Here is a 24614-nt window from a genome sequence, read left to right as displayed (position 1 = left end):
GTCACCGGTCCCTAAGAGCTGCTTTTGATGGAGGTCGTCACATTTGGCCAAGGGCCGTTCCCTTGTGGAAGATCTCAGGGACCACATTTCCCCTTGAGGGTGAGTCCATTGTGTGGGGGCGTATGTGCCAGGAGTGGTTTTGTTCCCCAGAGGGCAGTGGCTCTTACGCTGAGTAATCCCAGTTCCCCTGAGGGTGTCTCAGCGGTTCAGGATGACATCCCTATGCTGTGTCGGGGGGAGGTGGCTCAGGCGGGGAAGTTCAAGGCCCATACCAGGGGGTTGATGGATGGCCGTGCTCTTTGTGCTGATGCCCGTGCGCTCTGAAGGCATCTGTGCCACGATGCATTCACGTTTGGCTGTGGACACACAGACGTGATGGGCAGCAAATGAAATGTTGAGGGGAGATATAGCGCACATCGCTGGGCGGTATCACCCTTTCCCTCTGTGCGCCCGTTCGCCTTTCTCAAACATCCCTGTGTTCTGTCACCCTGAGGCAGGTGGTGGAGTGCCAGGGAACAAACGCCTGCAGCAGCTTGGAGCCCTCTGTATACTCCGTGATACCTGGCCAAGTGAGGACAGTGCGGCAAGGCGAGGCAAGGCGAGGCGAAGGAGTCTCAGAGTGGTTTTGGCGTGACGTCCTTGAGGATCCTTGTAGGAACCTTGTGGTGGTGAGCAGACCTTCTTTGCAGAAACCTAGATGTTTGGCAACGGGGACTTGTGCACTGAGACTATACCCTCACCTTCTTGGCTCTTCCAGGGGCACCGCAGATCCGATGCCATGACCCTTAGCTCCATTTGCAGCCCCGTGGGTTGGCTCTGGCCGCTCCTGACTGCTGAAATGATTGCGATCGTTGGCTGCCCCGCGGTGGAGCCTGCGACTTTGAACGTGCAGCCTTTGAGCAGGTGCGTGGATTGATGATGACTCCCATAAATGCACTGCTTGGAAATCTGAACAAAATGAATGGGTCTCAGGTTTCTCCGAGGTCATGTCACTGACGGGCCCAGGGTGCGAAAATACAAGGCGCCAGGGCAAGGTACCCAGTTGCCGCAAGGGTTTGCCCTGCCAGTTTGGGCATCGGAATATCTCCAATGCCAATAGCTTTCTGTGTGATCCAAGGGCATCGCCTCTGACTCGATAAGGTTCCTGGTGGAAACCTTGTGGCGGTACACGGAACTTCTTTGCAGAAACCTAGATGTTTGTCCACGGGGACTTGTGCACCGAGACTACACCCTCACATTCTGGGCTCTTACTGGGGCACCCGAGCTCCGATGCCCTGAGACTTGGGTGCACTTCCTGCCACGTGGCTCGAGTCTGGCCGCTCCCTACTGCTGAGAGGATTGAGCTCGCTGGCAGTCCGCCATGGAGGCTGCGACTTTGCACGTCCAGCCTTTGAGCAGGTGCGTGGATCGGTGATGACTCCCATAAATGCATTCCTTGGAAATCTAAACAAAATGAATGAGCAATACCTACCGTCTTCTCATCCTAACTGAGGTCCAGCACGTGGCACCCAAAGGAAAGGTAGGGAGAGGTCCATGTCGCATGTGCTACTGTGGGCATGCGCAGCAACATTGTTCAAGTTGAGTGTGGCGCACTTCTCGTGCGGAAAGAGCCAAGTGGAAATGAGCCTGTGATGTCCATCCACGTGGGAAATCTAAGGACAACTTGACGTCTCTGGGCACCTGAGTCTAGCCAGGACTGCCATCCCCTGCCGCGGTCAGCGTGCGGGTGCGAAAGGAAGCGTGAGCCACTGGTGGTCCTCTGGCCTGCCATTGAGATTTACGGGCCACCCTCGAGCCCAGGTCGTTGCCTTGTTCCCGCAAGGAAACAGAAGTCTCTGCACTCAGGGTCAGAGAAGGAGTCCTGACCAGGCCAGGCTTCTTTGTCATGTTCAGCGTGGAGATGGGATGCAGTTTAGGTTTGCCCTGATGGTCGGGGGAAATCAAATGGGCCACTGTCCCTGGGATTTGGGCGACGCTGATGGCTCCTCCTTGGGTTGTGTCCTGCTTGTGTGTTGTGTGTGGAGAGGTTGGAAAATGCCTTAGGCAAATCCAGGGGATATCAAGCCACTTAGGTGAGGGGTGGCTCTGGCACCTTACCGTGAGACGTTTGGATCCTGGTGGAGAGAGGAAGGCAAGGCGAGCGGGAAATACACGTGAGAGTGTTGGCTAAGCCCACAGGTTTACTGTTGGGTGGATAGATGGTCGGTGGACCTAGGGTTCCCGGAACTCTTTTGGGATATCGTCAGGAGCATTTGGAGGCCCGTGTAGGGAAGGAATACAGGTGCACATTCGTGGACCATCCCACCCATTTCCTCTCCTTTGACAATGTGCTTCACGGTGGGTCCTTGTTCCAGCGAATGGTTGCCTTCACGGCACAGTATGGTGTCTTCTCACTGGGACCGATTTGGAGGCATTGGGATGTTTTGTCCCTGTGTGGCCTCATTGCCCCTATGTTGAAGGTGTGAAGGTGTTCCTTAGGATATGCCAGCGTCATTGCTATACCCATTCCGCATAGCATTCCCTGAGGTTTGGAGCTCTTCCCGGAGGTCATTGGGCCCAACCATGCAGAAAGAAGGGAGTCGGCTGCCAAGCAAAGGCTACAGGTTTAAGGGCTGGAGTGAATGTGTGCTGCAGGGGTCATTTTGTCCTGCCACCCTCTGGTGCTGCAAGCCTGTGATCTCCAGCGTGCATGGCTTCAAGCCAGAGAAGTCATGCCGGTTCAAGGGTCCAGGATGTTGGATGCGTTCTCTCATTGCACGGCTGTGGGTGACACGTTGGTTCTGGAGGACCTGGGTCTCACGGTTTCTCCAAGGTCTTGTCATTGAAGAGAAGAGTGCGGCTGTGCAAGGTGCTACGATAAGTTACCCATTGGCTGCAAGGGTTTGCCCCACCACTTTGGGCATTGGAATGGCTCCCATGCCATTAGCTTTGGTTGTGGTCCTAGGGAAGTTCCTCTGACTTGGCAGGAGACCAGGAAGTATGCTTGCTGTTGAGTCTCCCTTGATCAGTCCAGGGGTTACTCAGGTGCCCTTTGTCACGGGTCCCTACGAGCCGCTTTTGATGGAGGGCGTCATATTCGGCCAAGGGCCCTTCCCTTGTGGAAGATCTCTCCCCTTGAGGGCATGTCCACTGTGTGGAAGCATGAGTGCCAAGGGGGTGTTTGTTCCCCTAGAGGGCACTGGCTCTTAGGCTGAGGGGGCCCAGTTTTCCTAAGGGTGTCTCAGAGGATCAGGAAGACATCCTTTTGCTGTGATGGAGGGCAGAGTGCTCAGGGGAGGGATTGCAAGGCCCGAGACCAGGGGGTTGTTGGTCGGCGGCGCTCTTTGTCCTGATGGCCGCACGCTCTGAAGGCATCTGTGTCACCATCTTTCACGTTTGGCTGCCGACACATAGCAAGATGGACAGCAAATGAAATGTTGAGGAGAGATAGAGCACACATCGCTGGGTGGTATCACCCTTTCCCTCGGTGTGCCCGTGCACCCTCCTCAAGCATGCGTGTGTTCTCTCACCCCGAGCCAGGTGGAATGCCAGGGAAGGAAAGCAAGCAGCAGCCTGGGGCCATCCGTATAAGCCCTGATACCCGTTGAAGTGAGGACGGTGTGGCAAGGCGAGGCCAGGCGAAGGAGCCTCGGAGGGGTGTTGTCGTGCATTCCATGAGGATCCTGCTTCAACCCTTGTTGCGGTAAGCGGCACTTCTTTGCTAAACCTAAAGGTTTGGCAACGGGTACTTGTGCACCGTGGCTACATCCTCACCTTCTGGTCTTTTCTTGGGGAACACGAGCTTCGATGCCCTGGGAACTGGCTGCATTTCCTGCCCTGTGGCTTGGCTCTGGCCGCTTCTGTACGCTGATATGATTCAGCTCGCTGTCCGTCCCCTGGTGGAATCTGCAACTTGCCATGTCCAACGTTTGAGCATGTGCTTGGATCGATGATGACTCCCACAAATGCATTCCTTGGAAATCTGAACAAAATGAGTGAGACATCCCTACCGTCTCCTCGTTGGAACTGAGGTCCAGCACGTGGCTCCCAAAAGGAAAGCAGGCAGAGGTTCACGTTGCATTTGCTGCCGTGGGTGTCCACAGCCACGTTGTTCAAGTTGAGGGTTGTGGTCATCTCATGGGGAGAAGAACCATTGGGAAAGCAGCCTGGGATGCCAATCCAGGTGGGAAGGCTTGGGACAGTGTGCCGTCTCTGGGTTCCTTCGTCTAGCCAGGATTGCTGTCCCCTGCCACGGTTCAGCAAGCAGGGAGGAGAGGAAGCATGAGCCATTGATGGTCCTGTCGCCTGCACTTGAGTTCTACAGGCCGCCCCCACCTGCTGGTCATTGCCTTGTGGCCTCAAAGAAACAGAAGTCTGTATGCTCAGGGTCAGAACAGGATTGCAGGCCTAGGGCAGGCTTCTTTGTCATGTTCTGCTTGGGAGACCAGATGCAGTTTAGGTTTCTCCTGATGAGGGGAGAAATGAAATGGGCCACTGTTCCCGGACGTTTGGCCAATCTGATGGCTCATCCTCGAGTTGTGTCCTGCTTGTGTGTGCTGTGTGAAGGGGCTGGAAAATGCCTTAGTCAAGCTTGGTCACGGCAAGCTTCTTTGGTGAGGGGTGGCTCTGGCATCTTGCCGTGACGCGTTGGGATGCCGGTGGAGAGAGAGTAAGGCAAGAGGAGCGAAAGAGACCTGTGAGATGGCTGGCTAAGCCCACAGGTTTACTAGTGGATGGATAGATCGACAGTGGCCATGGGGTTCCCGGAACACGTTTGGGATTACCTCAGGAACGTTTGGAGGCAAGTGAAGGGAGGGAATACAGGAGCACATTTGTGGACTGTCCCGCCTTTTTCCTCTCCTTGGTCCATTTGCTTCCTGGCGGATCCTTGTGCCAGCGAATGGTTGCCCTCGTGGCACAGTATGGTGTCTTCTCGTGGGGGCCGATTTGTAGGCCGTGGGGTGTTATGCCCTGTCTGGCCACGTTCCCCCTGTGTTGAAGACGTGAAGGTGTTCCTGAGGACAGCCAAGCATCTTTTCTACACCCGGCCCACATAGCGTTCCCTGAGGATTGGAGCTCTTCCCGGAGGTCATTGGGCACAACCATGTGGAAACAAGGGAATCGGCTGCCAAGGAAAAGCTACAGGTTTCAGGGCAGGAGAGGAGGTGTGGTGTGGGTTTCATTTTTCCCGCCACCGGCTGGTGCGTCGAGACTGTGGTAACCGGCGAGCCTGGCCACAGGCCAGACAAGTCATACCGGTTCAAGTGTCTACGCTGTTGGCTGGGTTCTCTCGTTGCACAGCTGTGGGTAACAAGTTGCTTGTAGAGGACCTGGGCCTCACGGTTTCTCCAAGGTCACGTCACTGACGGGCCCAGAGTGCGAAAGTGCCAGGCACCACTGCAAGTTACAAAATTGCTGCAAGGGTTTGCCCCACCACGTTGGGCATTGGAATGGTTCCCATGCCATTAGCTTTGTGTGTGGGCCAAGGGTAGGTTGTCAGTCTTGGCAGCAGGCCAGGAAGTATGCCTGCAGGTGAATCTCCCTTGTTCAGTCCAGGGGTTCCTCAGGTCCCCTTTGTCACCGGTCCCTAAGAGCTGCTTTTGATGGAGGTCGTCACATTTGGCCAAGGGCCGTTCCCTTGTGGAAGATCTCAGGGACCACATTTCCCCTTGAGGGTGAGTCCATTGTGTGGGGGCGTATGTGCCAGGAGTGGTTTTGTTCCCCAGAGGGCAGTGGCTCTTACGCTGAGTAATCCCAGTTCCCCTGAGGGTGTCTCAGCGGTTCAGGATGACATCCCTATGCTGTGTCGGGGGGAGGTGGCTCAGGCGGGGAAGTTCAAGGCCCATACCAGGGGGTTGATGGATGGCCGTGCTCTTTGTGCTGATGCCCGTGCGCTCTGAAGGCATCTGTGCCACGATGCATTCACGTTTGGCTGTGGACACACAGACGTGATGGGCAGCAAATGAAATGTTGAGGGGAGATATAGCGCACATCGCTGGGCGGTATCACCCTTTCCCTCTGTGCGCCCGTTCGCCTTTCTCAAACATCCCTGTGTTCTGTCACCCTGAGGCAGGTGGTGGAGTGCCAGGGAACAAACGCCTGCAGCAGCTTGGAGCCCTCTGTATACTCCGTGATACCTGGCCAAGTGAGGACAGTGCGGCAAGGCGAGGCAAGGCGAGGCGAAGGAGTCTCAGAGTGGTTTTGGCGTGACGTCCTTGAGGATCCTTGTAGGAACCTTGTGGTGGTGAGCAGACCTTCTTTGCAGAAACCTAGATGTTTGGCAACGGGGACTTGTGCACTGAGACTATACCCTCACCTTCTTGGCTCTTCCAGGGGCACCGCAGATCCGATGCCATGACCCTTAGCTCCATTTGCAGCCCCGTGGGTTGGCTCTGGCCGCTCCTGACTGCTGAAATGATTGCGATCGTTGGCTGCCCCGCGGTGGAGCCTGCGACTTTGAACGTGCAGCCTTTGAGCAGGTGCGTGGATTGATGATGACTCCCATAAATGCACTGCTTGGAAATCTGAACAAAATGAATGGGTCTCAGGTTTCTCCGAGGTCATGTCACTGACGGGCCCAGGGTGCGAAAATACAAGGCGCCAGGGCAAGGTACCCAGTTGCCGCAAGGGTTTGCCCTGCCAGTTTGGGCATCGGAATATCTCCAATGCCAATAGCTTTCTGTGTGATCCAAGGGCATCGCCTCTGACTCGATAAGGTTCCTGGTGGAAACCTTGTGGCGGTACACGGAACTTCTTTGCAGAAACCTAGATGTTTGTCCACGGGGACTTGTGCACCGAGACTACACCCTCACATTCTGGGCTCTTACTGGGGCACCCGAGCTCCGATGCCCTGAGACTTGGGTGCACTTCCTGCCACGTGGCTCGAGTCTGGCCGCTCCCTACTGCTGAGAGGATTGAGCTCGCTGGCAGTCCGCCATGGAGGCTGCGACTTTGCACGTCCAGCCTTTGAGCAGGTGCGTGGATCGGTGATGACTCCCATAAATGCATTCCTTGGAAATCTAAACAAAATGAATGAGCAATACCTACCGTCTTCTCATCCTAACTGAGGTCCAGCACGTGGCACCCAAAGGAAAGGTAGGGAGAGGTCCATGTCGCATGTGCTACTGTGGGCATGCGCAGCAACATTGTTCAAGTTGAGTGTGGCGCACTTCTCGTGCGGAAAGAGCCAAGTGGAAATGAGCCTGTGATGTCCATCCACGTGGGAAATCTAAGGACAACTTGACGTCTCTGGGCACCTGAGTCTAGCCAGGACTGCCATCCCCTGCCGCGGTCAGCGTGCGGGTGCGAAAGGAAGCGTGAGCCACTGGTGGTCCTCTGGCCTGCCATTGAGATTTACGGGCCACCCTCGAGCCCAGGTCGTTGCCTTGTTCCCGCAAGGAAACAGAAGTCTCTGCACTCAGGGTCAGAGAAGGAGTCCTGACCAGGCCAGGCTTCTTTGTCATGTTCAGCGTGGAGATGGGATGCAGTTTAGGTTTGCCCTGATGGTCGGGGGAAATCAAATGGGCCACTGTCCCTGGGATTTGGGCGACGCTGATGGCTCCTCCTTGGGTTGTGTCCTGCTTGTGTGTTGTGTGTGGAGAGGTTGGAAAATGCCTTAGGCAAATCCAGGGGATATCAAGCCACTTAGGTGAGGGGTGGCTCTGGCACCTTACCGTGAGACGTTTGGATCCTGGTGGAGAGAGGAAGGCAAGGCGAGCGGGAAATACACGTGAGAGTGTTGGCTAAGCCCACAGGTTTACTGTTGGGTGGATAGATGGTCGGTGGACCTAGGGTTCCCGGAACTCTTTTGGGATATCGTCAGGAGCATTTGGAGGCCCGTGTAGGGAAGGAATACAGGTGCACATTCGTGGACCATCCCACCCATTTCCTCTCCTTTGACAATGTGCTTCACGGTGGGTCCTTGTTCCAGCGAATGGTTGCCTTCACGGCACAGTATGGTGTCTTCTCACTGGGACCGATTTGGAGGCATTGGGATGTTTTGTCCCTGTGTGGCCTCATTGCCCCTATGTTGAAGGTGTGAAGGTGTTCCTTAGGATATGCCAGCGTCATTGCTATACCCATTCCGCATAGCATTCCCTGAGGTTTGGAGCTCTTCCCGGAGGTCATTGGGCCCAACCATGCAGAAAGAAGGGAGTCGGCTGCCAAGCAAAGGCTACAGGTTTAAGGGCTGGAGTGAATGTGTGCTGCAGGGGTCATTTTGTCCTGCCACCCTCTGGTGCTGCGAGCCTGTGATCTCCAGCGTGCATGGCTTCAAGCCAGAGAAGTCATGCCGGTTCAAGGGTCCAGGATGTTGGATGCGTTCTCTCATTGCACGGCTGTGGGTGACACGTTGGTTCTGGAGGACCTGGGTCTCACGGTTTCTCCAAGGTCTTGTCATTGAAGAGAAGAGTGCGGCTGTGCAAGGTGCTACGATAAGTTACCCATTGGCTGCAAGGGTTTGCCCCACCACTTTGGGCATTGGAATGGCTCCCATGCCATTAGCTTTGGTTGTGGTCCTAGGGAAGTTCCTCTGACTTGGCAGGAGACCAGGAAGTATGCTTGCTGTTGAGTCTCCCTTGATCAGTCCAGGGGTTACTCAGGTGCCCTTTGTCACGGGTCCCTACGAGCCGCTTTTGATGGAGGGCGTCATATTCGGCCAAGGGCCCTTCCCTTGTGGAAGATCTCTCCCCTTGAGGGCATGTCCACTGTGTGGAAGCATGAGTGCCAAGGGGGTGTTTGTTCCCCTAGAGGGCACTGGCTCTTAGGCTGAGGGGGCCCAGTTTTCCTAAGGGTGTCTCAGAGGATCAGGAAGACATCCTTTTGCTGTGATGGAGGGCAGAGTGCTCAGGGGAGGGATTGCAAGGCCCGAGACCAGGGGGTTGTTGGTCGGCGGCGCTCTTTGTCCTGATGGCCGCACGCTCTGAAGGCATCTGTGTCACCATCTTTCACGTTTGGCTGCCGACACATAGCAAGATGGACAGCAAATGAAATGTTGAGGAGAGATAGAGCACACATCGCTGGGTGGTATCACCCTTTCCCTCGGTGCGCCCGTGCACCCTCCTCAAGCATGCGTGTGTTCTCTCACCCCGAGCCAGGTGGAATGCCAGGGAAGGAAAGCAAGCAGCAGCCTGGGGCCATCCGTATAAGCCCTGATACCCGTTGAAGTGAGGACGGTGTGGCAAGGTGAGGCCAGGCGAAGGAGCCTCGGAGGGGTGTTGTCGTGCATTCCATGAGGATCCTGCTTCAACCCTTGTTGCGGTAAGCGGCACTTCTTTGCTAAACCTAAAGGTTTGGCAACGGGTACTTGTGCACCGTGGCTACACCCTCACCTTCTGGTCTTTTCTTGGGGAACACGAGCTTCGATGCCCTGGGAACTGGCTGCATTTCCTGCCCTGTGGCTTGGCTCTGGCCGCTTCTGTACGCTGATATGATTCAGCTCGCTGTCCGTCCCCTGGTGGAATCTGCAACTTGCCATGTCCAACGTTTGAGCATGTGCTTGGATCGATGATGACTCCCACAAATGCATTCCTTGGAAATCTGAACAAAATGAGTGAGACATCCCTACCGTCTCCTCGTTGGAACTGAGGTCCAGCACGTGGCTCCCAAAAGGAAAGCAGGCAGAGGTTCACGTTGCATTTGCTGCCGTGGGTGTCCACAGCCACGTTGTTCAAGTTGAGGGTTGTGGTCATCTCATGGGGAGAAGAACCATTGGGAAAGCAGCCTGGGATGCCAATCCAGGTGGGAAGGCTTGGGACAGTGTGCCGTCTCTGGGTTCCTTCGTCTAGCCAGGATTGCTGTCCCCTGCCACGGTTCAGCAAGCAGGGAGGAGAGGAAGCATGAGCCATTGATGGTCCTGTCGCCTGCACTTGAGTTCTACAGGCCGCCCCCACCTGCTGGTCATTGTCTTGTGGCCTCAAAGAAACAGAAGTCTGTATGCTCAGGGTCAGAACAGGATTGCAGGCCTAGGGCAGGCTTCTTTGTCATGTTCTGCTTGGGAGACCAGATGCAGTTTAGGTTTCTCCTGATGAGGGGAGAAATGAAATGGGCCACTGTTCCCGGACGTTTGGCCAATCTGATGGCTCATCCTCGAGTTGTGTCCTGCTTGTGTGTGCTGTGTGAAGGGGCTGGAAAATGCCTTAGTCAAGCTTGGTCACGGCAAGCTTCTTTGGTGAGGGGTGGCTCTGGCATCTTGCCGTGACGCGTTAGGATGCCGGTGGAGAGAGAGTAAGGCAAGAGGAGCGAAAGAGACCTGTGAGATGGCTGGCTAAGCCCACAGGTTTACTAGTGGATGGATAGATCGACGGTGGCCATGGGGTTCCCGGAACACGTTTGGGATTACCTCAGGAACGTTTGGAGGCAAGTGAAGGGAGGGAATACGGGAGCACATTTGTGGACTGTCCCGCCGTTTTCCTCTCCTTGGTCCATTTGCTTCCTGGCGGATCCTTGTGCCAGCGAATGGTTGCCCTCGTGGCACAGTATGGTGTCTTCTCGTGGGGGCCGATTTGTAGGCCGTGGGGTGTTATGCCCTGTCTGGCCACGTTCCCCCTGTGTTGAAGACGTGAAGGTGTTCCTGAGGACAGCCAAGCATCTTTTCTACACCCGGCCCACATAGCGTTCCCTGAGGATTGGAGCTCTTCCCGGAGGTCATTGGGCACAACCATGTGGAAACAAGGGAATCGGCTGCCAAGGAAAAGCTACAGGTTTCAGGGCAGGAGAGGAGGTGTGGTGTGGGTTTCATTTTTCCCGCCACCGGCTGGTGCGTCGAGACTGTGGTAACCGGCGAGCCTGGCCACAGGCCAGACAAGTCATACCGGTTCAAGTGTCTACGCTGTTGGCTGGGTTCTCTCATTGCACAGCTGTGGGTAACAAGTTGCTTGTAGAGGACCTGGGCCTCACGGTTTCTCCAAGGTCACGTCACTGACGGGCCCAGAGTGCGAAAGTGCCAGGCACCACTGCAAGTTACAAAATTGCTGCAAGGGTTTGCCCCACCACGTTGGGCATCGGAATGGTTCCCATGCCATTAGCTTTGTGTGTGGGCCAAGGGTAGGTTGTCAGTCTTGGCAGCAGGCCAGGAAGTATGCCTGCAGGTGAATCTCCCTTGTTCGGTCCAGGGGTTCCTCAGGTCCCCTTTGTCACCGGTCCCTAAGAGCTGCTTTTGATGGAGGTCGTCACATTTGGCCAAGGGCCGTTCCCTTGTGGAAGATCTCAGGGACCACATTTCCCCTTGAGGGTGAGTCCATTGTGTGGGGGCGTATGTGCCAGGAGTGGTTTTGTTCCCCAGAGGGCAGTGGCTCTTACGCTGAGTAATCCCAGTTCCCCTGAGGGTGTCTCAGCGGTTCAGGATGACATCCCTATGCTGTGTCGGGGGGAGGTGGCTCAGGCGGGGAAGTTCAAGGCCCATACCAGGGGGTTGATGGATGGCCGTGCTCTTTGTGCTGATGCCCGTGCGCTCTGAAGGCATCTGTGCCACGATGCATTCACGTTTGGCTGTGGACACACAGACGTGATGGGCAGCAAATGAAATGTTGAGGGGAGATATAGCGCACATCGCTGGGCGGTATCACCCTTTCCCTCTGTGCGCCCGTTCACCTTTCTCAAACATCCCTGTGTTCTGTCACCCTGAGGCAGGTGGTGGAGTGCCAGGGAACAAACGCCTGCAGCAGCTTGGAGCCCTCTGTATACTCCGTGATACCTGGCCAAGTGAGGACAGTGCGGCAAGGCGAGGCAAGGCGAGGCGAAGGAGTCTCAGAGTGGTTTTGGCGTGACGTCCTTGAGGATCCTTGTAGGAACCTTGTGGTGGTGAGCAGACCTTCTTTGCAGAAACCTAGATGTTTGGCAACGGGGACTTGTGCACTGAGACTATACCCTCACCTTCTTGGCTCTTCCAGGGGCACCGCAGATCCGATGCCATGACCCTTAGCTCCATTTGCAGCCCCGTGGGTTGGCTCTGGCCGCTCCTGACTGCTGAAATGATTGCGATCGTTGGCTGCCCCGCGGTGGAGCCTGCGACTTTGAACGTGCAGCCTTTGAGCAGGTGCGTGGATTGATGATGACTCCCATAAATGCACTGCTTGGAAATCTGAACAAAATGAATGGGTCTCAGGTTTCTCCGAGGTCATGTCACTGACGGGCCCAGGGTGCGAAAATACAAGGCGCCAGGGCAAGGTACCCAGTTGCCGCAAGGGTTTGCCCTGCCAGTTTGGGCATCGGAATATCTCCAATGCCAATAGCTTTCTGTGTGATCCAAGGGCATCGCCTCTGACTCGATAAGGTTCCTGGTGGAAACCTTGTGGCGGTACACGGAACTTCTTTGCAGAAACCTAGATGTTTGTCCACGGGGACTTGTGCACCGAGACTACACCCTCACATTCTGGGCTCTTACTGGGGCACCCGAGCTCCGATGCCCTGAGACTTGGGTGCACTTCCTGCCACGTGGCTCGAGTCTGGCCGCTCCCTACTGCTGAGAGGATTGAGCTCGCTGGCAGTCCGCCATGGAGGCTGCGACTTTGCACGTCCAGCCTTTGAGCAGGTGCGTGGATCGGTGATGACTCCCATAAATGCATTCCTTGGAAATCTAAACAAAATGAATGAGCAATACCTACCGTCTTCTCATCCTAACTGAGGTCCAGCACGTGGCACCCAAAGGAAAGGTAGGGAGAGGTCCATGTCGCATGTGCTACTGTGGGCATGCGCAGCAACATTGTTCAAGTTGAGTGTGGCGCACTTCTCGTGCGGAAAGAGCCAAGTGGAAATGAGCCTGTGATGTCCATCCACGTGGGAAATCTAAGGACAACTTGACGTCTCTGGGCACCTGAGTCTAGCCAGGACTGCCATCCCCTGCCGCGGTCAGCGTGCGGGTGCGAAAGGAAGCGTGAGCCACTGGTGGTCCTCTGGCCTGCCATTGAGATTTACGGGCCACCCTCGAGCCCAGGTCGTTGCCTTGTTCCCGCAAGGAAACAGAAGTCTCTGCACTCAGGGTCAGAGAAGGAGTCCTGACCAGGCCAGGCTTCTTTGTCATGTTCAGCGTGGAGATGGGATGCAGTTTAGGTTTGCCCTGATGGTCGGGGGAAATCAAATGGGCCACTGTCCCTGGGATTTGGGCGACGCTGATGGCTCCTCCTTGGGTTGTGTCCTGCTTGTGTGTTGTGTGTGGAGAGGTTGGAAAATGCCTTAGGCAAATCCAGGGGATATCAAGCCACTTAGGTGAGGGGTGGCTCTGGCACCTTACCGTGAGACGTTTGGATCCTGGTGGAGAGAGGAAGGCAAGGCGAGCGGGAAATACACGTGAGAGTGTTGGCTAAGCCCACAGGTTTACTGTTGGGTGGATAGATGGTCGGTGGACCTAGGGTTCCCGGAACTCTTTTGGGATATCGTCAGGAGCATTTGGAGGCCCGTGTAGGGAAGGAATACAGGTGCACATTCGTGGACCATCCCACCCATTTCCTCTCCTTTGACAATGTGCTTCACGGTGGGTCCTTGTTCCAGCGAATGGTTGCCTTCACGGCACAGTATGGTGTCTTCTCACTGGGACCGATTTGGAGGCATTGGGATGTTTTGTCCCTGTGTGGCCTCATTGCCCCTATGTTGAAGGTGTGAAGGTGTTCCTTAGGATATGCCAGCGTCATTGCTATACCCATTCCGCATAGCATTCCCTGAGGTTTGGAGCTCTTCCCGGAGGTCATTGGGCCCAACCATGCAGAAAGAAGGGAGTCGGCTGCCAAGCAAAGGCTACAGGTTTAAGGGCTGGAGTGAATGTGTGCTGCAGGGGTCATTTTGTCCTGCCACCCTCTGGTGCTGCGAGCCTGTGATCTCCAGCGTGCATGGCTTCAAGCCAGAGAAGTCATGCCGGTTCAAGGGTCCAGGATGTTGGATGCGTTCTCTCATTGCACGGCTGTGGGTGACACGTTGGTTCTGGAGGACCTGGGTCTCACGGTTTCTCCAAGGTCTTGTCATTGAAGAGAAGAGTGCGGCTGTGCAAGGTGCTACGATAAGTTACCCATTGGCTGCAAGGGTTTGCCCCACCACTTTGGGCATTGGAATGGCTCCCATGCCATTAGCTTTGGTTGTGGTCCTAGGGAAGTTCCTCTGACTTGGCAGGAGACCAGGAAGTATGCTTGCTGTTGAGTCTCCCTTGATCAGTCCAGGGGTTACTCAGGTGCCCTTTGTCACGGGTCCCTACGAGCCGCTTTTGATGGAGGGCGTCATATTCGGCCAAGGGCCCTTCCCTTGTGGAAGATCTCTCCCCTTGAGGGCATGTCCACTGTGTGGAAGCATGAGTGCCAAGGGGGTGTTTGTTCCCCTAGAGGGCACTGGCTCTTAGGCTGAGGGGGCCCAGTTTTCCTAAGGGTGTCTCAGAGGATCAGGAAGACATCCTTTTGCTGTGATGGAGGGCAGAGTGCTCAGGGGAGGGATTGCAAGGCCCGAGACCAGGGGGTTGTTGGTCGGCGGCGCTCTTTGTCCTGATGGCCGCACGCTCTGAAGGCATCTGTGTCACCATCTTTCACGTTTGGCTGCCGACACATAGCAAGATGGACAGCAAATGAAATGTTGAGGAGAGATAGAGCACACATCGCTGGGTGGTATCACCCTTTCCCTCGGTGCGCCCGTGCACCCTCCTCAAGCATGCGTGTGTTCTCTCACCCCGAGCCAGGTGGAATGCCAGGGAAGGAAAGCAAGCAGCAGCCTGGGGCCATCCGTATAAGCCCTGATACCCGTTGAAGTGAGGACGGTGTGGCAAGGTGAGGCCAGGCGAAGGAGCCTCGGAGGGGTGTTGTCGTGCATTCCATGAGGATCCTGCTTCAACCCTTGTTGCGGTAAGCGGCACTTCTTTGCTAAACCTAAAGGTTTGGCAACGGGTACTTGTGCACCGTGGCTACATCCTCACCTTCTGGTCTTTTCTTGGGGAACACGAGCTTCGATGCCCTGGGAACTGGCTGCATTTCCTGCCCTGTGGCTTGGCTCTGGCCGCTTCTGTACGCTGATATGATTCAGCTCGCTGTCCGTCCCCTGGTGGAATCTGCAACTTGCCATGTCCAACGTTTGAGCATGTGCTTGGATCGATGATGACTCCCACAAATGCATTCCTTGGAAATCTGAACAAAATGAGTGAGACATCCCTACCGTCTCCTCGTTGGAACTGAGGTCCAGCACGTGGCTCCCAAAAGGAAAGCAGGCAGAGGTTCACGTTGCATTTGCTGCCGTGGGTGTCCACAGCCACGTTGTTCAAGTTGAGGGTTGTGGTCATCTCATGGGGAGAAGAACCATTGGGAAAGCAGCCTGGGATGCCAATCCAGGTGGGAAGGCTTGGGACAGTGTGCCGTCTCTGGGTTCCTTCGTCTAGCCAGGATTGCTGTCCCCTGCCACGGTTCAGCAAGCAGGGAGGAGAGGAAGCATGAGCCATTGATGGTCCTGTCGCCTGCACTTGAGTTCTACAGGCCGCCCCCACCTGCTGGTCATTGCCTTGTGGCCTCAAAGAAACAGAAGTCTGTATGCTCAGGGTCAGAACAGGATTGCAGGCCTAGGGCAGGCTTCTTTGTCATGTTCTGCTTGGGAGACCAGATGCAGTTTAGGTTTCTCCTGATGAGGGGAGAAATGAAATGGGCCACTGTTCCCGGACGTTTGGCCAATCTGATGGCTCATCCTCGAGTTGTGTCCTGCTTGTGTGTGCTGTGTGAAGGGGCTGGAAAATGCCTTAGTCAAGCTTGGTCACGGCAAGCTTCTTTGGTGAGGGGTGGCTCTGGCATCTTGCCGTGACGCGTTAGGATGCCGGTGGAGAGAGAGTAAGGCAAGAGGAGCGAAAGAGACCTGTGAGATGGCTGGCTAAGCCCACAGGTTTACTAGTGGATGGATAGATCGACGGTGGCCATGGGGTTCCCGGAACACGTTTGGGATTACCTCAGGAACGTTTGGAGGCAAGTGAAGGGAGGGAATACGGGAGCACATTTGTGGACTGTCCCGCCGTTTTCCTCTCCTTGGTCCATTTGCTTCCTGGCGGATCCTTGTGCCAGCGAATGGTTGCCCTCGTGGCACAGTATGGTGTCTTCTCGTGGTGGCCGATTTGTAGGCCGTGGGGTGTTATGCCCTGTCTGGCCACGTTCCCCCTGTGTTGAAGACGTGAAGGTGTTCCTGAGGACAGCCAAGCATCTTTTCTACACCCGGCCCACATAGCGTTCCCTGAGGATTGGAGCTCTTCCCGGAGGTCATTGGGCACAACCATGTGGAAACAAGGGAATCGGCTGCCAAGGAAAAGCTACAGGTTTCAGGGCAGGAGAGGAGGTGTGGTGTGGGTTTCATTTTTCCCGCCACCGGCTGGTGCGTCGAGACTGTGGTAACCGGCGAGCCTGGCCACAGGCCAGACAAGTCATACCGGTTCAAGTGTCTACGCTGTTGGCTGGGTTCTCTCATTGCACAGCTGTGGGTAACAAGTTGCTTGTAGAGGACCTGGGCCTCACGGTTTCTCCAAGGTCACGTCACTGACGGGCCCAGAGTGCGAAAGTGCCAGGCACCACTGCAAGTTACAAAATTGCTGCAAGGGTTTGCCCCACCACGTTGGGCATCGGAATGGTTCCCATGCCATTAGCTTTGTGTGTGGGCCAAGGGTAGGTTGTCAGTCTTGGCAGCAGGCCAGGAAGTATGCCTGCAGGTGAATCTCCCTTGTTCAGTCCAGGGGTTCCTCAGGTCCCCTTTGTCACCGGTCCCTAAGAGCTGCTTTTGATGGAGGTCGTCACATTTGGCCAAGGGCCGTCCCTTGTGGAAGATCTCAGGGACCACATTTCCCCTTGAGGGTGAGTCCATTGTGTGGGGGCGTATGTGCCAGGAGTGGTTTTGTTCCCCAGAGGGCAGTGGCTCTTACGCTGAGTAATCCCAGTTCCCCTGAGGGTGTCTCAGCGGTTCAGGATGACATCCCTATGCTGTGTCGGGGGGAGGTGGCTCAGGCGGGGAAGTTCAAGGCCCATACCAGGGGGTTGATGGATGGCCGTGCTCTTTGTGCTGATGCCCGTGTGCTCTGAAGGCATCTGTGCCACGATGCATTCACGTTTGGCTGTGGACACACAGACGTGATGGGCAGCAAATGAAATGTTGAGGGGAGATATAGCGCACATCGCTGGGCGGTATCACCCTTTCCCTCTGTGCGCCCGTTCGCCTTTCTCAAACATCCCTGTGTTCTGTCACCCTGAGGCAGGTGGTGGAGTGCCAGGGAACAAACGCCTGCAGCAGCTTGGAGCCCTCTGTATACTCCGTGATACCTGGCCAAGTGAGGACAGTGCGGCAAGGCGAGGCAAGGCGAGGCGAAGGAGTCTCAGAGTGGTTTTGGCGTGACGTCCTTGAGGATCCTTGTAGGAACCTTGTGGTGGTGAGCAGACCTTCTTTGCAGAAACCTAGATGTTTGGCAACGGGGACTTGTGCACTGAGACTATACCCTCACCTTCTTGGCTCTTCCAGGGGCACCGCAGATCCGATGCCATGACCCTTAGCTCCATTTGCAGCCCCGTGGGTTGGCTCTGGCCGCTCCTGACTGCTGAAATGATTGCGATCGTTGGCTGCCCCGCGGTGGAGCCTGCGACTTTGAACGTGCAGCCTTTGAGCAGGTGCGTGGATTGATGATGACTCCCATAAATGCACTGCTTGGAAATCTGAACAAAATGAATGGGTCTCAGGTTTCTCCGAGGTCATGTCACTGACGGGCCCAGGGTGCGAAAATACAAGGCGCCAGGGCAAGGTACCCAGTTGCCGCAAGGGTTTGCCCTGCCAGTTTGGGCATCGGAATATCTCCAATGCCAATAGCTTTCTGTGTGATCCAAGGGCATCGCCTGTGACTCGATAAGGTTCCTGGTGGAAACCTTGTGGCGGTACACGGAACTTCTTTGCAGAAACCTAGATGTTTGTCCACGGGGACTTGTGCACCGAGACTACACCCTCACATTCTGGGCTCTTACTGGGGCACCCGAGCTCCGATGCCCTGAGACTTGGGTGCACTTCCTGCCACGTGGCTCGAGTCTGGCCGCTCCCTACTGCTGAGAGGATTGAGCTCGCTGGCAGTCCGCCATGGAGGCTGCGACTTTGCACGTCCAGCCTTTGAGCAGGTGCGTGGATCGGTGATGACTCCCATAAATGCATTCCTTGGAAATCTAAACAAAATGAATGAGAAATACCTACCGTCTTCTCATCCAAACTGAGGTCCAGCACGTGGCACCCAAAGGAAAGGTAGGGAGAGGTCCATGTCGCATGTGCTACTGTGGGCATGCGCAGCAACATTGTTCAAGTTGAGTGTGGCGCACTTCTCGTGCGGAAAGAGCCAAGTGGAAATGAGCCTGTGATGTCCATCCACGTGGGAAATCTAAGGACAACTTGACGTCTCTGGGCACCTGAGTCTAGCCAGGACTGCCATCCCCTGCCGCGGTCAGCGTGCGGGTGCGAAAGGAAGCGTGAGCCACTGGTGGTCCTCTGGCCTGCCATTGAGATTTACGGGCCACCCTCGAGCCCAGGTCGTTGCCTTGTTCCCGCAAGGAAACAGAAGTCTCTGCACTCAGGGTCAGAGAAGGAGTCCTGACCAGGCCAGGCTTCTTTGTCATGTTCAGCGTGGAGATGGGATGCAGTTTAGGTTTGCCCTGATGGTCGGGGGAAATCAAATGGGCCACTGTCCCTGGGATTTGGGCGACGCTGATGGCTCCTCCTTGGGTTGTGTCCTGCTTGTGTGTTGTGTGTGGAGAGGTTGGAAAATGCCTTAGGCAAATCCAGGGGATATCAAGCCACTTAGGTGAGGGGTGGCTCTGGCACCTTACCGTGAGACGTTTGGATCCTGGTGGAGAGAAGAAGGCAAGGCGAGCGGGAAATACACGTGAGAGTGTTGGCTAAGCCCACAGGTTTACTGTTGGGTGGATAGATGGTCGGTGGACCTAGGGTTCCCGGAACTCTTTTGGGATATCGTCAGGAGCATTTGGAGGCCCGTGTAGGGAAGGAATACAGGTGCACATTCGTGGACCATCCCACCCATTTCCTCTCCTTTGACAATGTGCTTCATGGTGGGTCCTTGTTCCAGCGAATGGTTGCCTTCACGGCACAGTATGGTGTCTTCTCACTGGGACCGATTTGGAGGCATTGGGATGTTTTGTCCCTGTGTGGCCTCATTGCCCCTATGTTGAAGGTGTGAAGGTGTTCCTTAGGATATGCCAGCGTCATTGCTATACCCATTCCGCATAGCATTCCCTGAGGTTTGGAGCTCTTCCCGGAGGTCATTGGGCCCAACCATGCAGAAAGAAGGGAGTCGGCTGCCAAGCAAAGGCTACAGGTTTAAGGGCTGGAGTGAATGTGTGCTGCAGGGGTCATTTTGTCCTGCCACCCTCTGGTGCTGCGAGCCTGTGATCTCCAGCGTGCATGGCTTCAAGCCAGAGAAGTCATGCCGGTTCAAGGGTCCAGGATGTTGGATGCGTTCTCTCATTGCACGGCTGTGGGTGACACGTTGGTTCTGGAGGACCTGGGTCTCACGGTTTCTCCAAGGTCTTGTCATTGAAGAGAAGAGTGCGGCTGTGCAAGGTGCTACGATAAGTTACCCATTGGCTGCAAGGGTTTGCCCCACCACTTTGGGCATTGGAATGGCTCCCATGCCATTAGCTTTGGTTGTGGTCCTAGGGAAGTTCCTCTGACTTGGCAGGAGACCAGGAAGTATGCTTGCTGTTGAGTCTCCCTTGATCAGTCCAGGGGTTACTCAGGTGCCCTTTGTCACGGGTCCCTACGAGCCGCTTTTGATGGAGGGCGTCATATTCGGCCAAGGGCCCTTCCCTTGTGGAAGATCTCTCCCCTTGAGGGCATGTCCACTGTGTGGAAGCATGAGTGCCAAGGGGGTGTTTGTTCCCCTAGAGGGCACTGGCTCTTAGGCTGAGGGGGCCCAGTTTTCCTAAGGGTGTCTCAGAGGATCAGGAAGACATCCTTTTGCTGTGATGGAGGGCAGAGTGCTCAGGGGAGGGATTGCAAGGCCCGAGACCAGGGGGTTGTTGGTCGGCGGCGCTCTTTGTCCTGATGGCCGCACGCTCTGAAGGCGTCTGTGTCACCATCCTTTCACGTTTGGCTGCCGACACATAGCAAGATGGACAGCAAATGAAATGTTGAGGAGAGATAGAGCAACATCGCTGGGTGGTATCGCCCTTTCCCTCGGTGCGCCCGTGCACCCTCCTCAAGCATGCGTGTGTTCTCTCACCCCGAGCCAGGTGGAATGCCAGGGAAGGAAAGCAAGCAGCAGCCTGGGGCCATCCGTATAAGCCCTGATACCCGTTGAAGTGAGGACGGTGTGGCAAGGCGAGGCCAGGCGAAGGAGCCTCGGAGGGGTGTTGTCGTGCATTCCATGAGGATCCTGCTTCAACCCTTGTTGCGGTAAGCGGCACTTCTTTGCTAAACCTAAAGGTTTGGCAACGGGTACTTGTGCACCGTGGCTACACCCTCACCTTCTGGTCTTTTCTTGGGGAACACGAGCTTCGATGCCCTGGGAACTGGCTGCATTTCCTGCCCTGTGGCTTGGCTCTGGCCGCTTCTGTACGCTGATATGATTCAGCTCGCTGTCCGTCCCCTGGTGGAATCTGCAACTTGCCATGTCCAACGTTTGAGCATGTGCTTGGATCGATGATGACTCCCACAAATGCATTCCTTGGAAATCTGAACAAAATGAGTGAGACATCCCTACCGTCTCCTCGTTGGAACTGAGGTCCAGCACGTGGCTCCCAAAAGGAAAGCAGGCAGAGGTTCACGTTGCATTTGCTGCCGTGGGTGTCCACAGCCACGTTGTTCAAGTTGAGGGTTGTGGTCATCTCATGGGGAGAAGAACCATTGGGAAAGCAGCCTGGGATGCCAATCCAGGTGGGAAGGCTTGGGACACTGTGCCGTCTCTGGGTTCCATCGTCTAGCCGGGATTGCTGTCCCCTGCCACGGTTCAGCAAGCAGGGAGGAGAGGAAGCATGAGCCATTGATGGTCCTGTCGCCTGCACTTGAGTTCTACAGGCCACCCCCACCTGCTGGTCATTGCCTTGTGGCCTCAAAGAAACAGAAGTCTGTATGCTCAGGGTCAGAACAGGATTGCAGGCCTAGGGCAGGCTTCTTTGTCATGTTCTGCTTGGGAGACCAGATGCAGTTTAGGTTTCTCCTGATGAGGGGAGAAATGAAATGGGCCACTGTTCCCGGACGTTTGGCCAATCTGATGGCTCATCCTCGAGTTGTGTCCTGCTTGTGTGTGCTGTGTGAAGGGGCTGGAAAATGCCTTAGTCAAGCTTGGTCACGGCAAGCTTCTTTGGTGAGGGGTGGCTCTGGCATCTTGCCGTGACGCGTTGGGATGCCGGTGGAGAGATAGTAAGGCAAGAGGAGCGAAAGAGACCTGTGAGATGGCTGGCTAAGCCCACAGGTTTACTAGTGGATGGATAGATCGACGGTGGCCATGGGGTTCCCGGAACACGTTTGGGATTACCTCAGGAACGTTTGGAGGCAAGTGAAGGGAGGGAATACGGGAGCACATTTGTGGACTGTCCCGCCGTTTTCCTCTCCTTGGTCCATTTGCTTCCTGGCGGATCCTTGTGCCAGCGAATGGTTGCCCTCGTGGCACAGTATGGTGTCTTCTCGTGGTGGCCGATTTGTAGGCCGTGGGGTGTTATGCCCTGTCTGGCCACGTTCCCCCTGTGTTGAAGACGTGAAGGTGTTCCTGAGGACAGCCAAGCATCTTTTCTACACCCGGCCCACATAGCGTTCCCTGAGGATTGGAGCTCTTCCCGGAGGTCATTGGGCACAACCATGTGGAAACAAGGGAATCGGCTGCCAAGGAAAAGCTACAGGTTTCAGGGCAGGAGAGGAGGTGTGGTGTGGGTTTCATTTTTCCCGCCACCGGCTGGTACGTCGAGACTGTGGTAACCGGCGAGCCTGGCCACAGGCCAGACAAGTCATACCGGTTCAAGTGTCTACGCTGTTGGCTGGGTTCTCTCATTGCACAGCTGTGGGTAACAAGTTGCTTGTAGAGGACCTGGGCCTCACGGTTTCTCCAAGGTCACGTCACTGACGGGCCCAGAGTGCGAAAGTGCCAGGCACCACTGCAAGTTACAAAATTGCTGCAAGGGTTTGCCCCACCACGTTGGGCATCGGAATGGTTCCCATGCCATTAGCTTTGTGTGTGGGCCAAGGGTAGGTTGTCAGTCTTGGCAGCAGGCCAGGAAGTATGCCTGCAGGTGAATCTCCCTTGTTCAGTCCAGGGGTTCCTCAGGTCCCCTTTGTCACCGGTCCCTAAGAGCTGCTTTTGATGGAGGTCGTCACATTTGGCCAAGGGCCGTTCCCTTGTGGAAGATCTCAGGGACCACATTTCCCCTTGAGGGTGAGTCCATTGTGTGGGAGCGTATGTGCCAGGAGTGGTTTTGTTCCCCAGAGGGCAGTGGCTCTTACGCTGAGTAATCCCAGTTCCCCTGAGGGTGTCTCAGCGGTTCAGGATGACATCCCTATGCTGTGTCGGGGGGAGGTGGCTCAGGCGGGGAAGTTCAAGGCCCATACCAGGGGGTTGATGGATGGCCGTGCTCTTTGTGCTGATGCCCGTGCGCTCTGAAGGCATCTGTGCCACGATGCATTCACGTTTGGCTGTGGACACACAGACGTGATGGGCAGCAAATGAAATGTTGAGGGAAGATATAGCGCACATCGCTGGGCGGTATCACCCTTTCCCTCTGTGCGCCCGTTCACCTTTCTCAAACATCCCTGTGTTCTGTCACCCTGAGGCAGGTGGTGGAGTGCCAGGGAACAAACGCCTGCAGCAGCTTGGAGCCCTCTGTATACTCCGTGATACCTGGCCAAGTGAGGACAGTGCGGCAAGGTGAGGCAAGGCGAGGTGAAGGAGTCTCAGAGTGGTTTTGGCGTGAAGTCCTTGAGGATCCTTGTAGGAACCTCGTGTGGTGGTGAGCAGACCTTCTTTGCAGAAACCTAGATGTTTGGCCACGGGGACTTGTGCACTGAGACTATACCCTCACCTTCTTGGCTCTTCCAGGGGCACCGCAGATCCGATGCCATGACCCTTAGCTCCATTTGCAGCCCCGTGGGTTGGCTCTGGCCGCTCCTGACTGCTGAAATGATTGCGATCGTTGGCTGCCCCGCGGTGGAGCCTGCGACTTTGAACGTGCAGCCTTTGAGCAGGTGCGTGGATTGATGATGACTCCCATAAATGCACTGCTTGGAAATCTGAACAAAATGAATGGGTCTCAGGTTTCTCCGAGGTCATGTCACTGACGGGCCCAGGGTGCGAAAATACAAGGCGCCAGGGCAAGGTACCCAGTTGCCGCAAGGGTTTGCCCTGCCAGTTTGGGCATCGGAATATCTCCAATGCCAATAGCTTTCTGTGTGATCCAAGGGCATCGCATCTGACTCGATAAGGTTCCTGGTGGAAACCTTGTGGCGGTACACGGAACTTCTTTGCAGAAACCTAGATGTTTGTCCACGGGGACTTGTGCACCGAGACTACACCCTCACATTCTGGGCTCTTACTGGGGCACCCGAGCTCCGATGCCCTGAGACTTGGGTACACTTCCTGCCACGTGGCTCGAGTCTGGCCGCTCCCTACTGCTGAGAGGATTGAGCTCGCTGGCAGTCCGCCATGGAGGCTGCGACTTTGCACGTCCAGCCTTTGAGCAGGTGCGTGGATCGGTGATGACTCCCATAAATGCATTCCTTGGAAATCTAAACAAAATGAATGAGCAATGCCTAGCGTCTTCTCATCCTAACTGAGGTCCAGCACGTGGCTCCCAAAGGAAAGGTAGGGAGAGGTCCATGTCGCATGTGCTACTGTGGGCATGCGCAGCAACATTGTTCAAGTTGAGGGTGGCGGACTTCTCGTGCGGAAAGAGCCAAGTGGAAAGGAGCCTGTGATGTCCATCCACGTGGGAAATCTAAGGACAACTTGACGTCTCTGGGCACCTGAGTCTAGCCAGGACTGCCATCCCCTGCCGCGGTCAGCGTGCGGGTGCGAAAGGAAGCGTGAGCCACTGGTGCTCCTCTGGCCTGCCATTGAGATCTACGGGCCACCCTCGAGCCCAGGTCGTTGCCTTGTTCCTGCAAGGAAACAGAAGTCTCTGCACTCAGGGTCAGAGAAGGAGTCCTGGCCAGGCCAGGCTTCTTTGTCATGTTCAGCTTGGAGATGGGATGCAGTTTAGGTTTGCCCTGATGGTCGGGGGAAATCAAATGGGCCACTGTCCCTGGGATTTGGGCGACGCTGATGGCTCCTCCTTGGGTTGTGTCCTGCTTGTGTGTTGTGTGTGGAGAGGTTGGAAAATGCCTTAGGCAAATCCAGGGGATATCAAGCTACTTAGGTGAGGGGTGGCTCTGGCACCTTACCGTGAGACGTTTGGATCCTGGTGGAGAGAGGAAGGCAAGGCGAGCGGGAAATACACGTGAGAGTGTTGGCTAAGCCCACAGGTTTACTGTTGGGTGGATAGATGGTCGGTGGACCTAGGGTTCCCGGAACTCTTTTGGGATATCGACAGGAGCATCTGGAGGCCTATGTAGGGAGGAATACAGGTGCACATTCCTGGACCATCCCACCATTTTCCTCTCTTTTGACAATGTGCTTCACGGTGGGTCCTTGTTCCAGCGAATGGTTGCCTTCACGGCACAGTATGGGGTCTTCTCAC

The 24614-nt window shown here is 55.6% G+C and overlaps 14 non-coding genes across 14 annotated transcripts; all 14 read left to right on the top strand.

The window, feature by feature from the left end:
* Positions 1-909: 909 nt before the first annotated feature.
* Positions 910-1003, top strand: LOC133085921 (small nucleolar RNA SNORD116). The gene has a single exon (XR_009699720.1). It is a non-coding gene; the product is annotated as a small nucleolar RNA SNORD116 (small nucleolar RNA).
* Positions 1004-1404: 401 nt separating this feature from the next.
* LOC133086506 (small nucleolar RNA SNORD116) lies at positions 1405-1496 on the top strand. Its single transcript, XR_009700260.1, has one exon. It is a non-coding gene; the product is annotated as a small nucleolar RNA SNORD116 (small nucleolar RNA).
* A 2426-nt stretch (positions 1497-3922) lies between these two features.
* LOC133086189 (small nucleolar RNA SNORD116) lies at positions 3923-4014 on the top strand. Its single transcript, XR_009699952.1, has one exon. It is a non-coding gene; the product is annotated as a small nucleolar RNA SNORD116 (small nucleolar RNA).
* Positions 4015-6464: 2450 nt separating this feature from the next.
* LOC133085920 (small nucleolar RNA SNORD116) lies at positions 6465-6558 on the top strand. The gene has a single exon (XR_009699719.1). It is a non-coding gene; the product is annotated as a small nucleolar RNA SNORD116 (small nucleolar RNA).
* Positions 6559-6959: 401 nt separating this feature from the next.
* On the top strand, positions 6960-7051 carry LOC133086505 (small nucleolar RNA SNORD116). Its single transcript, XR_009700259.1, has one exon. It is a non-coding gene; the product is annotated as a small nucleolar RNA SNORD116 (small nucleolar RNA).
* Positions 7052-9477: 2426 nt separating this feature from the next.
* LOC133086188 (small nucleolar RNA SNORD116) lies at positions 9478-9569 on the top strand. Its single transcript, XR_009699951.1, has one exon. It is a non-coding gene; the product is annotated as a small nucleolar RNA SNORD116 (small nucleolar RNA).
* Positions 9570-12019: 2450 nt separating this feature from the next.
* On the top strand, positions 12020-12113 carry LOC133085919 (small nucleolar RNA SNORD116). The gene has a single exon (XR_009699718.1). It is a non-coding gene; the product is annotated as a small nucleolar RNA SNORD116 (small nucleolar RNA).
* A 401-nt stretch (positions 12114-12514) lies between these two features.
* LOC133086504 (small nucleolar RNA SNORD116) lies at positions 12515-12606 on the top strand. Its single transcript, XR_009700258.1, has one exon. It is a non-coding gene; the product is annotated as a small nucleolar RNA SNORD116 (small nucleolar RNA).
* A 2426-nt stretch (positions 12607-15032) lies between these two features.
* Positions 15033-15124, top strand: LOC133086186 (small nucleolar RNA SNORD116). The gene has a single exon (XR_009699950.1). It is a non-coding gene; the product is annotated as a small nucleolar RNA SNORD116 (small nucleolar RNA).
* A 2449-nt stretch (positions 15125-17573) lies between these two features.
* LOC133085918 (small nucleolar RNA SNORD116) lies at positions 17574-17667 on the top strand. Its single transcript, XR_009699717.1, has one exon. It is a non-coding gene; the product is annotated as a small nucleolar RNA SNORD116 (small nucleolar RNA).
* A 401-nt stretch (positions 17668-18068) lies between these two features.
* On the top strand, positions 18069-18160 carry LOC133086465 (small nucleolar RNA SNORD116). Its single transcript, XR_009700220.1, has one exon. It is a non-coding gene; the product is annotated as a small nucleolar RNA SNORD116 (small nucleolar RNA).
* Positions 18161-20586: 2426 nt separating this feature from the next.
* On the top strand, positions 20587-20678 carry LOC133086185 (small nucleolar RNA SNORD116). Its single transcript, XR_009699949.1, has one exon. It is a non-coding gene; the product is annotated as a small nucleolar RNA SNORD116 (small nucleolar RNA).
* A 2452-nt stretch (positions 20679-23130) lies between these two features.
* Positions 23131-23224, top strand: LOC133085917 (small nucleolar RNA SNORD116). The gene has a single exon (XR_009699716.1). It is a non-coding gene; the product is annotated as a small nucleolar RNA SNORD116 (small nucleolar RNA).
* Positions 23225-23625: 401 nt separating this feature from the next.
* On the top strand, positions 23626-23717 carry LOC133086553 (small nucleolar RNA SNORD116). Its single transcript, XR_009700305.1, has one exon. It is a non-coding gene; the product is annotated as a small nucleolar RNA SNORD116 (small nucleolar RNA).
* Positions 23718-24614: the final 897 nt, after the last annotated feature.

Source organism: Eubalaena glacialis, chromosome 2, assembly GCF_028564815.1.
Source record: "Eubalaena glacialis isolate mEubGla1 chromosome 2, mEubGla1.1.hap2.+ XY, whole genome shotgun sequence".
NCBI classification, from domain to species: Eukaryota; Metazoa; Chordata; class Mammalia; order Artiodactyla; family Balaenidae; genus Eubalaena; species Eubalaena glacialis.
The sequence above is the reverse complement of the archived record's forward strand: the minus strand, read 5'-3'. Positions and strand labels throughout refer to the sequence as shown.